Here is a 17,031-nt window from a genome sequence, read left to right on the forward strand (position 1 = left end):
GGGATGCAGACCAGAGAAAGACTTTCGTCTTGTTTACATCAGGGTCCCCCATTTTCAATTCATCGTAACATATATGACATACATGACATACAGATAGACAGTACTGCTACATCTATACATTTATGACATACCAGATTTGCAAATACAGTACTGTTTGTGATACCAAAAGAGTCCAGAAAAAAAAGTATATACATTTGACGTAGAAACTGTACATTGGATTGGGTAGGTGGGGGTGGGGGGGGACTGTACATTGGAGGTGGTTGGGTGGGTGGGGGGGGGGAGGTTGGGTATGAGGGGTGGGTGGGGGACACTGTACAACTGTACAAACAAAACTATATTGGAATATTGACAAGACCATACTTGGTAATTTACTTGGAGGGGGTTGTTAGGACATTTACAGGGGCCAGTTTCGAATTGCAGTCTCTCGTAGGTGTTTTTTGAGAGTGTTTTTGAAAGTGGGTAGTGATTCACATTCCTTTACAGCTTTTGGTAGGGCGTTCGGTTCCACATTGATGTGGCATAATTGCGAAACGTGTTTAGTCCCTTGTTTGAGCCGAATCTGGGTTTAACATGATTTGTGGAGCTCCCTCTGGTGTTGTGATCGTGGTATTCACTGACCTTTGGGAAGTATTTTGACATGTACATGGGTACCTTGGTCGTGTAGTGTATCTTGTAGACCAGGCCCATTGCAAGTTGCTGTACTCAGTCCGACTCCTCCCTTAGGCGCACCCCCCCCCCCCCCCCCCGCCTAATAGAGGCCTTGCACATTTGTCCTTGTTAGGGACCAAGCAGTGAAACAATAGGAAACAGGAGTTAGATGAAAAGAGAGAGGGACTTCACAATCAATGGACTACCACCAACCACCTTGTTGAGGCTTTCGGGACACTCCGCTGAAGGTCAGCATGGCAGGTCACAGAATCTTTACAACATAGATACTTTATGTCTAATGAGTGTCTTTGGTATTTAAATAAAGGACAGTTAGCCACAGCAATGGAAACATTTTTTTTTTAGTACAATATTTTTATTGGGTTTTACAGTACACATTTCAGGTTTTCATTGTAGTCAGTTATTCTTAATTCCTTTTCTCCACAAGATTATACATATACCCACATACCCCCCTCCCCCCTCCCCTTTTCTCTCTCTTAGCATCTTTGGTTTTGTTTTTACTGTTATCATACAGAAATAATATGTACATTCATTGGTACCTCCATTAGAATAGCTCGTACACAAATATAAATAATTGAAAAGAGGAAAAGAAAATGTACATACAAATAAAAATAAATAAAGAAATAAAAATAAATTACATCTTTACAACACCTTCACTGACGTGCCTCCGGTCTCTCCCGGGGTCCGGGTCACGGCTGACCGCGGGAGAGAGCGGGGGGACTCATCCTATAGCAGCCCTCCTATATCTTCCCTTGTCAGATATTCATTAAATGGTTTCCATATATCCTCGTAAATCTCTATATTGTTCCTGAGGATATACGTTATTCTCTCCATAGACATGCATTGTGCCATGTTTTTAATCCAAGCACCGAATGTGGGTGCGTCTATTTTCTTCCAATTGAAAGCTATTGTTCTTTTTGCCTGTAGTATAGCAAAATCAATACATTTAAATTGTTTGGTTCTCAGGTTCAGATTTATTGGATATAAATGTAACAATATCATTTTGGAGTCTAGTGGGATATTCACTGACAGGATATCTTTGATTTTATTCACCACCTCCCCCCAGAACTTCTTGATTTTGTCACATTCCCAAATACAATGTATAAAAGTTCCCCGATCCTTGGTACATTTAAAGCACCTATCTGGTGTGTTGCTGTTGTATTTATTCAGTTTGACAGGGGTTATATAAGTCCGCATCAGCCATTTGTATTAAAGTAGTTTTAAGCTAGTGTTGGCTGTTTGTGTCTGAGCCTCCTCGCATGCTCTGTTCCAGTCCTCGTTTGAGATCTCCTCTCCCAAGTCCAGCCTCCATGACTCCAATCTAGATAATGACGTCTCGTCTGAACCAGATACAATCCAGTTATAGAACATTGATAACAGGCCTTTGCTATTGCAGTTCTTAATAAAAATAACAATTATCCTTTTATCATAATTATATGGGCGATGAATTGATAATGAATGATATGGATATCATTCATTATCAATTCATCTCCCATATAATTATCCTAATGATAATAGGCTAATTAATTATTATTCATGTTTAGTAATAGTAATTTGTACTATAGTAATAGTACTATATTAAATACAATAGTAATTAGTACTTTTATTAACAAATAATAATAATTATTATTCATAAAGCGTCTGAGACAATTGTTCTTTCCCTGCCCAGACATAGTTCACCATCTTTCGGGACGGGTACCATCACTACCATGCGCTCATGCTCATGGACGGGCCGGTCTGAAAAACGACGCCGTAACCGTGTCATGCTACAGGCCTTCCACACCCTGCAGGTGGTGTACACACACAACACACACACACACACACGCACACACACACACGCAACACACACACACACAACACACACACACACACACACACACAGTGTGTTCAGTCATAGATAGAGTAGGTTTGGTGTTGATGAATGAATGAATGAGTTTATTTATTTCGAACATACATTTAAAACAAATTAAACAAATAAAAAATAATGAATAAAGTAATAAACCGATTAAAAAACGAACAAGCAAAACAGTAATGTTCGAAAAGGAGTAGGATGAAGTGTAAACTAATGTATTCCTACCCTCTTCACACTCTATTATTTTATGCAACTCATATTAGCTCATTTTCATACAACCCAAATGTCCACATTATGAAAAGAAAAGTGATCGGACGTTGCCTGGCGATGCGCTCGTCTGTCGCTCAACGACAATCGCTTGGCCCCCCATACCAGATCCGACCTCTCCTCATTCTTCCTGACATTACTGCATGACAGGATTGAGGCCATATTTACCAGGCGACAGAAATTGCTGCACGATCATCGCTCGAACATCTCCTGCCGTCCAGTAGCGGCTGCTGGATTCTTCTCCACTAGGGGCGCTATACCAAACATTTTGCAAACATGTACAAGGCACGCATTGGCGAATATTATCACCATTGCCATCGATCAATATATGATCACAGTCAGTCGACGACGACCAGGCGACGCCAGCAGATGAACATGACAAAGAATCTCACCCACCCCCCCCCCTCCCACACACGGACCAAATAATAACAACACAGCCCCACCCCCCTCCCGTCCCGGGACACCCACCTTGATCAAAGGATCCCCCACCCCCCCTCCGGACATCACAGAGCCCCCCCCCCCCTTCCCACAGAAGAAGAATCCTACCTTTATCTCAAGGATATTGACAACACAGCAGATAAAAACGGACTACATATCTTTCATCTTTTTTTTTTTTTTATTTGTCTTTTTCCCCCTCCATTTTCCTCCGATTTTCTCCCATCCCAATGTTAGTCGTATGCCAATTCCCAGTCCCTTCCTGATCGCTGCGCACTTACCCCCCACAGTCAGATCATCTGGGAGAGTGGAGGCTACCACGTGCTTCCTCCGACACACGTCCAGCCAATCACCGCTTCTTTTCACCTGGCAGCGCGGATTCTCATTGAGAGGACCACACTATCCCCCTCACGTCCAATCCGCGCTTAGCAGGCGCCCCGACCGAACTGTAGGAGTCGCTGTTTACAACGACCCGGACCCACCCCGCCAGCTTCTCCCACCCTCTGATACAGCCAATTGTATCAGTGCAGACGGCCAGCCAAGCTGGTGACAACCCCGGAGCTGTGAGCTGGATTCGAACAGGCGAATCGAGCTCACAGCTCCGGGGCTGGTGACGAACACAATCTCCGCTCGGCCACCTAACCGCCCCTCATATCTTTCATCTTAATGTAAATAGCCTCAGGCACAAACTGGCAGAAATAAGACAACATTTCAGTAGCGGAAAGGTAAACATACTATGTTTCTCAGAAACTAAACTGGACTCATCAGTAACAGACCCGGAAATTGAATTAGAGAACTATTCTTTAGTCCGCAATGACAGGAACAGGCATGGAGGAGGTGTCTGTATGTACATCCATAAAGACACCAAATTTATTAACCGTACAGACCTAGATCATGAGGCTATTGAAACTGTTTTTGTAGAAATTCTATTTGAAAGGGCTAAATCTGTTCTAGTCGGCACAATTTACAGACCGCCAGACCAAAATGGCTTTTATGATGTGTTGGATGCGTGCTTAGCTGGAGCTGAGGATACAGAAATGATTCTTATTGGGGATTGGAACACAAATATGCAACAAAAAGATGCACCCGTCTTCAAATCCTACAATAGGTTTTGTGATCTGCACGGCCTCAGCCAGCTAATCACACAACCCACACGTGTGTGTGAGTCAACTCAGACTACCATTAACCTCATCCTGACCTCTGACAAGTCCAAGATCGCCAATAAAGGGGTTATAGCATGCGGGTTAAGTGATCATTATATGATATTCTGTACGCGCAAAAAGCTAAAACAAAAGGCTGGCTGTCACAAAACAGTCACATCTAGAGACCTCAAAACCTACTCTAGCGAGGCCTTTAACCTTGAACTGGAGAGTCTGGACTGGTCAGATGAGCTCAATGGTACACTGGTTGAAGAAACATGGCTTGGCTTCAAAACCAAATTTTCAACGATACTAAACAACATGGCCCCCCTAAGAACCACCAGGGTAAAAGATCGGGCAGAGCCGTGGATGCACACTGAAATACTGACCGCTATGAAAACCAGAGACAAAAAATGCTCTGAGTTTCGTAAAAGTCAGCTTACCATAAGCACGAGCAGTGAACTCCAAGCCCACGTGACTGAACTCAAACTGGAAAGAAACAGACTAAGAAATGATGTAAACTCCATGATCAAAACAGCAAAAAAAAATTTCATCAATGACAAAACCGAGGAAAACAAAAACAAACCACGTGAACTTTGAAAATTACTCAATAACCAACTAGGCTGCAGTAAAAAACTTAAAACCAGATTCTCAAACATAAACATAAAGACGGACAACACGCTCATCACAGAAAAGCTGGATGTAGCCAATTACTTAAATAGTTTCTTCACAAACATAGCCACAACACTGGTAAACAAACTACCCTCCCACTCAGGGCATTATGGGGTAGAACACATAGTAGCATACTACAAGAACCTAGGGGTCCACAAAGACGACTTCAAACTGGAAATGGTAACAACAGATGAGGTACTCAAAAAACTGAGCGCCCTCCAACCGAACAAGGCCACTGGCCATGACAACATCCCCTCCAAATTCCTCAGAGACTCAGCAGCCGCCATCACCCCAGTCATCACACACATAATAAACCTCTCCATAAAACAGGGACACGTCCCCAAGGACTTCAAAATTGCGAGAGTGACCCCTCTGCACAAAAAAGGCAGTAAATTAGACCCAGGCAACTACCGCCCTGTTTCTATCCTTACCTCCATCTCGAAAGTCATGGAAAAAATTGTATACGAACAGGTCGAAAAATACCTTGCGGAAAAAAATCTAATCTACGAATTCCAATCTGGCTTCAGAACATCCCACTCCACTGACACATGCCTTCTCTATTTAAACGACCACATCAAACAAGAGGTGGACGCGGGCAAATACTGCGGCATGGTCATGCTGGACCTACAAAAGGCCTTCGACACTGTCAATCACACCATTCTGATTGACAAGCTAAAAGCAATTGGTTTTGATAGTCTATCAGTGAGCTGGATGCAATCCTACCTGGAGGGGAGAGAGCAGATGGTGGAGGTAAACGGTACCCTATCCCCCCCCTCACAGTAAGCTGTGGTGTTCCACAAGGAAGCATACTAGGTCCGCTACTGTTCCTAATTTATGCAAATGACATGTCGTCAGCTTGTGACTGCAACTTGTTCCTGTTTGCGGACGACTCAGCCCTGCTGGTCTCTGACTAGAACAAGTTACAGGTTGAAAAAACCCTCAGCTCAGAACTAGGCCAAATCTGCATATGGCTCGCTGATAACAAACTATCATTACACATGGGCAAAACAGAGTCCATTCTCTTCGGTTCAAATAACAAACTCAGCAAGACCGACGGCTTCTCAGTTACAGTGGGTGACAATATTGTCACAAGGAAAGAAGATATTACCTACCTGGGTTCCATCCTAGAGGCAAATCTTTCCTGTGACAAAATGGCATCCAATGTAATAAAAAAAGTCAACCAACGAACACGATTCTTGTACCGGATCTCCTCACTGGTAAACAAGAATACCCTGAAGACTCTAGCAGGAGCACTCATTCAAGGGTACTACGACTATGCTTGCACCTCATGGTACCAAAGCACCTCAAAGGCGCTAAAAACAAAATTACAAACATCTCAAAACAAACTGGTCAGACTACTGCTTGACCTTACTCCTAGAACCCACCTCACCCCTGCCCACTTTGACAACCTAGGATGGCTTAGAGTAGACGACAGAGTACAGCAACTTGCAATGGGCCTGGTCTACAAGATACACTACGCGACCAAGGTACCCATGTACATGTCAAAATACTTCCCAAAGGTCAGTGAATACCACGATCACAACACCAGAGGGAGCTCCACAAACCATGTAAAACCCAGATTCGGCTCAAACAAGGGACTAAACACGTTTCGCAATTATGCCACATCAATGTGGAACGCCCTACCCAAAGCTGTAAAGGAATGTGAATCACTACCCACTTTCAAAAACACTCTCAAAAAACACCTAAGGGAGACTGCAACTCGAAACTGGCCCCTACAAATGTATGTCCTAACCTAGTTGTACAGTAAATGACCAAGTAAGGCTTTGTCAGTATTCCAATGTACAGCCCCACCCAACCCCACCCCAGTGACCCCACCTACCCAACCTCCTCCAATGTACAGTTTCCATGTCAAATGTATGTCAGTATTCCAATGTACAGTGTCCCCCCCCCCTACCCAACCCCCCCCCCCCCCACCTCCAATGTACAGCCCCACCCCACCTACCCAACCTCCCCCAATGCACAGTTTCCTTTAAGGCGCTCCCATAGTCCAGCAGACTGTACACAGAGCAGACCCCGCGGAGGGAGATGCTTCCAGCTGCAGCTCCGGAGACCAGCGCTTACAAGCCCCGCACATACAAGCACCGCACATAGCAACCCCTCGCTTCCATTGGCTGATTTTGGTGACGTGATTTGGGTCCCACCCAATGGCTGAAGTTCTGCAGACGCCTCTCTGATTGGTTGGGCTCCATTTCTGCAGCCCCCTCTTTGATTGGTTGAGCGAAGCCCCTCTCTGATTGGTTTAGCTCGCCATGCGGTAAAATGCGGATGTTAATGTTATCATCTCAAGAAGATACAAATAAATATACTACCAGATTCGCGTTTATAACGTTATTTCGCGTGACTTCGCGGTTTATTCATAACGTTATGCACATTTCACAACACAGCCAGCTGTCAGAAACTGTACATTGTAACGTTATATGTTTATTCACGTAACGTTATTTCACGTGACGCGTTCAACTTGTTTACACTCCCCACTTACTGAAACTGTACCATGACGCACTCCCCACTTAACCCAGTTAATGCCTTAACTAGACAGTTAACAATATAACATTTAGATTAATTAACCCAGTTAATGCCTTAACTAGACAGTTAACAATATAACATTTAGATTAACACAGTTAATGCCTAACTAGACAGTTAACAATATAACATTTAGATAGAGAGGCTGGTGGTCAAGTCAAGAGTTTTATTTGTCACAAGTTGTTTATTTGCATACACGTTTATGGGACAGTTTTCTACACCTGACTGAACGGTCTGGGGACAAATGATTAAGGTGGGGTTACAATGATATCAAGGATGAATATGAAAAAGGGGATCTGATCTGATGGTACTTGTACTTTATAATGTGTTATATATGTATGTACATGGATTTTATGTCCGGATGGTATATCTATGGAATGGTCACTGTCTCTATCACACTCTCATATGTGCATGTTTAGCCGCATACAAGTATCTAGGATACACATATTCGTATGTGTACATAATAGGTTTACACACACTCATATGCACAAGGCTAAGTTATACATGTCAGGGGCACACATACATGCACATACTCACTTATAGGAAATAGGCATACACACACCTACATATACACATAGTTGAGGTATAGGCTCTCACTGACACATATGGGGGATATACATGTACATAGGAGACACACACATACGTAGCTGAGACGCACATATATATGCACACCTGAGATATACACTCACATAGGGGGCGGAGGCACACATGGATACGAGACACACACAAGAGATAGGAGTACAGTCGCATACCTGGAAGATGCACACACACACACATGTGAGGCATGTACACATGCTTACGTACACAGCCCTCACCCAACCCACCCAACCCCACCCCACCAACCTCCTCCAATGTACAGTTTCTACGCCAAATGTATATACACTCCTTTTCTGGACACTTTTGTATCACAAACAGTACTGTATTTGCAAATCTGATATGTCATAAATGTATAGATGTAGCAGTACTGTCTATCTGTATGTCATGTATGTCATATATGTTATGATGAATTGAAAATGGGGGACCCTGATGTAAACAAGATGAAAGTCTTTCTCTGGTCTGCATCCCCTTAACAATTGTATGTATTGAGATGTACTGTACTGTACCCATTCTGCAATCTGTTAATAAACTTTTCAATCAATCAATCAATCAATTCAATCAATCAATCAATACACGTACCCACATACATATGTTGGAGACACACATGCATGCATGCTATCATGCACACCTACATGTGTCTGGGACGCTTTCTCTCACATGCAATATGGAGAAGGGTGGCATCCCGATAGAGGATGCAGCACATACCTGCTCGCAGGTAGATCGGTCTACATGCAAAGTATATATATCAGGGATGTATACGCACAATGTATAGTATAGTATTTTTCTTTTTTTCGTAAGTCTTTTTTATTTTCCATGTCAGTTGTACCCATTCTGCAATCTGTTAATAAACTTTTCAATCAATCAATCAATCAATTCAATCAATCAATCAATCAATACACGTACCCACATACATATGTTGGAGACACACATGCATGCATGCTATCATGCACACCTACATGTGTCTGGGACGCTTACCGAACACTGTGACCTCATTTTCTTCTTCTAAATTCATGCTATATTATGTTATTATGTTATTTGATACTATCTTGTCTAGCACAGTCTCTGGAGCGTAACAGTAAGAAGCATTTTGTATGAAAGTATTCTGTACTTCTGTATGACAACTATTAAAGAACTTGAACTTGAACTTGAGTTGTTAATGTATTTGTATGAGTCCTTTACATGTTTTGTATGTTCTTACAAAAAAGAAAAAGGCAAATCTTGGAAGTTGCATATGGTGATGTGGAAAGAGATGTTTTGAATATTGGAGAGATTTGTGCAAAAAATATCAAAAAAAAAAAAAAAAATTAAATGCGGGTGGTCGTGCCCGCAAAGATGTGCATAATACAATAGTAATAACATATAATAGAATCCAATAGAACGACATTGTGCAATAAAACAAGTAAACAGAGTAGGGCATATCGGTATATGTACATAAGTTATTTACAGAGCATGGTAGGACATGCTAGGTCCTGTGGTAGTGCAATATTAGCTACGGATGAGGCACTGGGTCTTTATGTACATGCTATATTGGTGGTCAATGTCACTTCGGATTGCTACGACACATCTCTACTGCTTGTGACAGGCTGTGGTGCGTTCCAGACTTTACTCCTGTTGGGAAACTATAGCGATGGTCTGTGCTCACCACACTTTTCTTCGGCCTCCCCGCAGCGAGCCGTCGTCGACCCCCGAGCTTCATTTTACGACGGGCAACAGAGGTGGGTTGAGCCGCTATACTTGGCCCAGCACGGTTAGCGACTCGCCTGAGTGCGTGTGCACGTTTTGATGCATGGCTGATACCAGAGCGGCCGAAGGTGTGTAGCGCTGACAGCAGCTTGGAGGGATTCCCCTTCAGCTGATTGAAGGTCTTTATCATGGCTTTATCATCACCACCCTCTGTAGAGCCTCTTGCTCTGCCTTTGTGCAGCTGGATAACCACACAGACTTCACACAGACTGTCTGTACAATACTGCTGTAGGCCTATAATACTTATGTAAATAAGTAAGGCAATTGAAATATATCTGCAGTACAGCTCAATACACACAATTGTTAAGGGGATGCAGACCAGAGAAAGACTTCCGTCTTGTTTACATCAGGGTCCCCCATTTTCAATTCATCATAAATGTACAGTTCCCTCCCCCTTGTATATATTTACTGTATGTCACAAATGTAACAGTACTGCATGGTCTGCATCCCCTTAACAATTGTGTGTATTGAGCTGTACTGCATTCTGCAATCTGTTAATAAAGTTTTCAATCAATCAATCAATCAATCAATCAATCAATCAATCAATCAATCGGTCACTGTACCCATTCTGCAATCTGTTAATAAAGTTTTCAATCAATCAATCAATCAATCAATCAATCAATCGGTCAGGTCACGTGTACCCATTCTACAATCTGTTAATAAAGTTTTCAATCAATCAATCAGGGCCTGTGGTCACGTGTACCCATTCGGCAATCTGTTAATAAAGTTTTCAATCAATCAATCAATCTGTTAATAAAGTTTTCAATCAATCAATCAATGAATCAATGAATCAATGAATCAATCAATCAATCAATCAATCAATCCCGCAGTGCAACGTGACCCAAATCATACGGCAATCTGTTAATAAAGTTTTCAATCAATCAATCAATCAATCCCGCAGTGCAACGTGCAACGTGACCCAAAATCACGTGACCAAAATCAGCCAATGGAAGCGAGGGGTTGCTATGTGCGGGCTTGTATGTGCGGGGCTTGTACGCGCTGGTCTCCGGAGCTGCAGCTGGGTACTATTGCGCGGAGGTCCGCGCGGACTCTTTGAGCCTTCATAGTCAAGCGGACCTCCGCGGACCAATTTCCTACATGTCACGCTGCAGTTTACACAATTGTCCCCACGCTGTTCAACTTCTGTCATGTCGTCGTCATCCGATGTCAAAATAAAGAGTATGTTATCTCCGTTTCCAATATTTCGATAATAAAACGGGCAGTTTTACGCACTTGAATAACAGGTATATTATAGGCAGCCAGATGCAATGTACCGTATAGGCTTGAGGTTGACAGCGCGTGGTGCTGAAAAGACACGCATTGCATGAAATAAAAGCACCAGTTTTATTTCAAAATATTGGAAACGGAGATAACATTATCTCCGTTTCCAATATTTCGAAATAAAACTGGCAATTTTACACACTTCATTTAGAAAAGCCATTCAAACATCTCTCTTGGCACAGAGCGAGTGTTCAGAGTAAAATGCAGATCGGCGTCACATTAAATGCAGTTCGATGTCAACCAAAACGCCGAGCAGCGTTTTGTGTGACACCAAGTCAGCGGCGCGGATGTCCGCGCCAGAAAATAGGAGCTTCCCACCTGTGGGTCTGCTGTCCGCTGAGATCAAAGCTCAAGAGTCCGCGCGGACGTCCGCGGAGTCTGCTCTGTGTACAGTCTGCTGGACTATGGGAGCGCCTTAACAGAACCAGAGAATGCAGCAGACTAGCCAGGCGCCCCTTAAGGCGCTCCCATAGTCCAGCAGACTGTACACAGAGCAGACCCCGCGGAGGTCCGCGCGGACTCTTTGAGCCTTCATAGTCGAGCGGACCTCCGCGACCAATTTCCTACATGTCACGCAGCAGTTTACACAATTGTCCCCACGCTGTTCAACTTCTGTCATGTCGTCGTCATCCGATGTCAAAATAAAGAGTATGTTATCTCCGTTTCCAATATTTCGATAATAAAACGGGCAGTTTTACGCACTTGAATAACAGGTATATAGGCAGCGAGATGCAATGTACCGTATAGGCTTGAGGTGGACAGCGCGTGGTGCTGAAAAGACACGCATTGCATGAAATAAAAGCACCAGTTTTATTTCAAAATATTGGAAACGGAGATAACATTCTATGTTATCTCCGTTTCCAATATTTCGAAATAAAACTGGCAATTTTACACACTTCATTTAGAAAAGCCATTCAAACATCTCTCTTGGCACAGAGCGAGTGTTCAGAGTAAAATGCAGATCCGCGTCACATTAAATGCAGTTCGATGTCAACCAAAACGCCGAGCAGCGTTTTGTGTGACACCAAGTCAGCGGCGCGGATGTCCGCGCGTCAGAAAATAGGAGCTTCCCACCTGTGGGTCTGCTGTCCGCTGAGATCAAAGCTCAAGAGTCCGCGCGGACCTCCGCGGAGTCTGCTCTGTGTACAGTCTGCTGGACTATGGGAGCGCCTTTAGGTAAATTATATCACCTTACTTTAAGCAGGCATATAAGTACTCGCTATTTGCATATCAATAGCGCCGGTCGTCAGGTGTGTTAAATACGTTCTCAGATACATTCACACCTAACTTGTTGTGAATGACATGTGTTACATTCCATTCCTGGAGGCAATTAGGCACTGTCTTTAGTCTGTGCTCAAGCGAGGGGACATTAAATGCGCATTCGCGGGAGAGCGTGCACGCGCCGGGAGCGCGCATGCACGTGGCACCATTAGGTGCGGGCAACCCCAGATGATTTCAATAACGCACCACTGCCTCTAAGCTAAGCACACTATAAATTACAGCACATATCACTGATATCACAGCACACTTTTATATAGGCAACAACCCTTAGTTTGAATGAGGTACGGTACATACACAGTGGTGCGTTATTGAAATCATCTGGGGTGACACGCACCACGTGCACGCGCGCTCCCGCGAATGCGCATTTAATGTCCCCTCGCTTGGGCACAGACTAAAGACAGTGCCTAATTGCCTCTACGAATGGAATGTAACACGTCTTCACAACAAGTTAGGTGTGAATGTGTCTGAGAACGTATTTAACACACCTGACGACCGGCGTTATTGATATGCAAATAGCGAGTGAGCTTGCACACCGTGCTACCCCGTCCCATGAACAACGCATGCCTGTACATACACAATGCACTTACAATAGTCACACACTCTATTCGACCCACGGGTCCACGTGAATATTTAGGGAATCACCTCCCGTTACCAGTCAATTCTCTCTCGCTGTAAATCCTCTGCCACCCCTCTCTCTTGGTACGGCCTCATGCCCAATAGGACACTTGTCTTTATTACAACACATAAGTAATTCATGCAGGGGACTAGGGGTCTCTAATTGGGGGGAATAATCGGGCACCATAAAGGTAGTCTAGACGTAACTCAGTCACCCTCTATAAGGCATGCAAAGGTGAACATGGTATGTCCTATCACACACGTAAAAACACCCTCCTTAAGGGCTTATATACTGCTTGGCTTCTCCGTAGGTGGGGAGAGAGGGGAGGAAGAGGGAGAGGGATAAAGGAGTTATTCAATGGGATTTTTGTAAAAGAACACACATTATTATTACACTCAACCAAAATGACAGTGGGCCCACTTTACAAATAAAAGTCCTATCTATAGCCGGCTTTTCCCCAAAATAATAAAGGTCGGGGCGCCCCTAAAAACTGTTACCAGCGTCAGTTCAAAGCACTGCTTCTCTTTGCCCTTAGAGAGCCTGCGCCGCACAGAGAGAATGTCTACCGATAAAGTTTCAGCACTCGGAGCACTCGCTGTACTTAACCAAATGGCGGGCCTGCTCCCACCACCAACCGTCCGTGTGGTGAGATGGCCGTCGAGAGGTCCCGTGATAGCAGGCAGCGGGGCTGGGTAGACGTTGGGCAGGTGACTGCTGGGGTAACGGCTCGGAGGGGCTGGAGGAGCGTGCAGTGTAGTGAAGTCCGCTGCTGGGCTGTAGGGGTGGGGCAACACGCGGGCTAAACTGTGGTGCTAGCCTAACTGAAGCTAAGCTGTGGGTCGTGGTGAACCCCCTGTCATGACGCATATACTTCAGCTAAAACGCAATGTGGGCAATATCTACCACTCTTCGGCAGTAGCTCGTCTGCTTCTTCGTTCACAATGTCTCTTCCGCATTAACTAAAAGCTAAGCTATCGCATACTCATTACTATCCCGCTTCGTAACTGGGTCTATATCTCGCGTGCTTGATGTCCGGAGCTCCAGCTCCGTGCGTCCTCTTCCCTCTCTGGAAAACGATGAAGAGGAAGTTCCTCCGTCGGCGCCGCGCCCTGAGCCCATCCTTCTTCACTTGTTTCTCCCTGCCCAACGTCGCCACCAGCTCCCCCTGGCGGCACCTGTATCATGTCCCACTATTAAGTGTCAATGTTAGGATAGGGAGGATCAAGAGCGGTCAGCCAGTTACACAACGTCCTCGCGAACACAGGGAATGCAAGGAATTAGTGTTAGACACATTGAATTATTGTCAGACATATTCAGGTGTCTACACCAGCATCTCCTGCATTAGTGGCGAGCGCCTTGCCCACTGCGCCACTTAGCCGTCCCTTCACACTTTTTAAGGGTAACAATCGTTTCATTATAAACCAATTGTGTAAAAGCCTAGAAGAAAAATACTGAGGAGCTGAATATTTACAATTCCACATGAAAAACACAAAAAGTCCTCTCACCTAAAGTTCAGCTGTCTTACTTCAAAGAAGACTATATACTGTAGGTTTGTGGGACCCTCTCGAAAACGAGATACTGTATCTCAATGTGGTTTTCCCAATAAAATAATTTCAATATAGGTGAGCTCTGATCCCAATTCTGAACATTTCCATACCAAAATATGGGATAAATCACCTTTTGGTAGCGAAATATAATGAATGTGACAACCTACCTGTGTGACAACCATCCCCGTTCTCCCCTACTGTGTTTTACTTTTACCTCGAAAGTGCTTGAGTTTACAAAAGGTCCTTTGCACTATATATATATTATTCCTAAAATTGCTGCACTTTAAAAAAAATTGCCTTGATCTGTTTGTAACTGCAGCTATGGTTAACAGTTGGTTAATATAGTTATTTATGTTTACAATTTATATGCTTATTTTGTATAATAGTAATAATACACTCAATTGCTTTTCAATGTATTTCTTATTTGTTTTGTATAAGATATATATTAGTGGCGCACTGTTTTTTCTATTTTATTTGTGCAATTACCACATCTCACGAGAGTTGACACACCTGGTATCCGGTGACGTGTTTCCGCCTTCTCTCTCTGCGTTGGACCATGAACTTGAATGGTAATGGAATTACCTGGCGTTCTAATAAGTAAAGAACAATCCATCACGCCAACGAAACAAGACAATCTTCCAAGAAACTGACAGAAGACATACTACAGTAACGCATCGATGTTCTCATGTACTGGCACGCAGCCAATAAGATTTTATTGTTTGGATGAAGGTTTGGATGAGGTTGGATCAAGCTTCTTCATTAAAATCAGTTCAAGAAATCAACTTGTGTTTTGCGTCGTGCCCGAGGATGTCACACTGTTGGTCTGTGTAGTAGTTAATACAGGATTTTGCTGCTTAAACGTATGTATAATGTATATTCAAAATACATGAAAAAAAGTACATTTTATCCCTTCAAACATGGCCATGTACTATAGTTCTGTATCGTTAGTGGCTTAGCTTGGCATCGCTACTGCACTATCTCGCGTACGTGCACGCGTACTGAATAAACCACAAATGTACCTCTAATACCAGTATTAGTCTGACCACACCCCTCATCAGCTTACCTTCATAAGCAGGTGTGTGGTCACCTGCTCTCCTCCTTCTCGCTTTCACCACAAGGAAGAGGTGCCTCGGTAGATCCCCACACTTGACACCATGATGGAAGAAATTGGATTAGGAACAGCTTGGGAAACAAGGATACGTTGACATCATATCTTTATTTTCTCTCTCACTATTTTCGAGAAAATACTGGAGTACTGGAGTGTCTAGAAGATGATGATCATTCTAAAAACCCTCCACCGGTTTTCGTATTGGGAGCACGCCGCTGCATGCTTCTCAACTGCAGTTCCTTGCTGTGTTTGTTGGGGTGAAACCTGTCAGGCCACAGCTGAACTGTCGGACATGCCGCTGTTGTGAGGAGCGGTGCGTTCCAGGTTGGGTGAGTAGTGTTTTGCTGGCGGGCTCCACTTGTCTGTTAGTGCTATGGGGGCTACTTGACAAAGTTTATGGAAACCGGCCCCAGGCTAGGGTCCTTTGTTTAGCCGCCTAGGCGACAGAAGGCCTTGATCTGGCGACCATTATAGTTTTAACTAGTGGGCCGCGACCATTGACACTGGTGATCCCTGTGTGTTCTGGACGAGTGGATTCTCTCTGTCACCGTGTTAAGACCCCATCTTTCATATCCAAATGAGAGTATTCCTTCACGAGGGGATATGTGCATGTAATGTGCGATAGCGGCAGATTCATGTTCAAAGTCAGCTATACAGGCCAGTTGGTACTGTGCTGATTCCGCCGGACGTGGTAATGTCACCGTTGTGAAGCGGTGTTGACGTCTTGTTTTCTCTTTTCTCTTAAAAAGTGAGGAGGGTTCAGAACGGCGGCCTGTCTGGGTGAGTGTTATGTCATTGTTTACATGTTCATAGCTTACGGTTAGCCGGTCAGTGGCCTGGCGCGGGGTAGCTTCGCTTCTCGCGCGCCGCCGGGAGCTCGCTTCTGATCGCGTGCGTCGTTAGACCGGCGTCTCGCGAGCGGAAGCAATAGCACCCGAACGGTTGGAGCAGCCGTTAGCTTGATGCTATTCTGTTGAACGTGCTTTGATTTTAACATGTTTTACACTCTTGACCACGACGTCATCCTTGACAGGGGATGTTCGTCGACCCTACCTGAGCCTAGACGGGGATTGCGTCAACAAAGAGGACTGTAGCGACTGGTGGAGCGGCGACGCTGCCCGGGTCGAACAACACAGGACGGCTGTGTTCTACGGTGTCTTGTGAGTTTGACTGCACTTCGCTGATCTGCGTTCCGGGTAGGTACGGGGTTGGCCAGACCTCATAACACGTCTTCTGGTTTTACTTTGCTAAATGTATTGTGGATAAACGGTGTTTTTTCCCAAAAC

The sequence above is a fragment of the Notolepis coatsorum genome, assembly GCF_963971535.1.
Source record: "Notolepis coatsorum genome assembly, chromosome: 15".
Lineage (NCBI taxonomy): Eukaryota > Metazoa > Chordata > Actinopteri > Aulopiformes > Paralepididae > Notolepis > Notolepis coatsorum.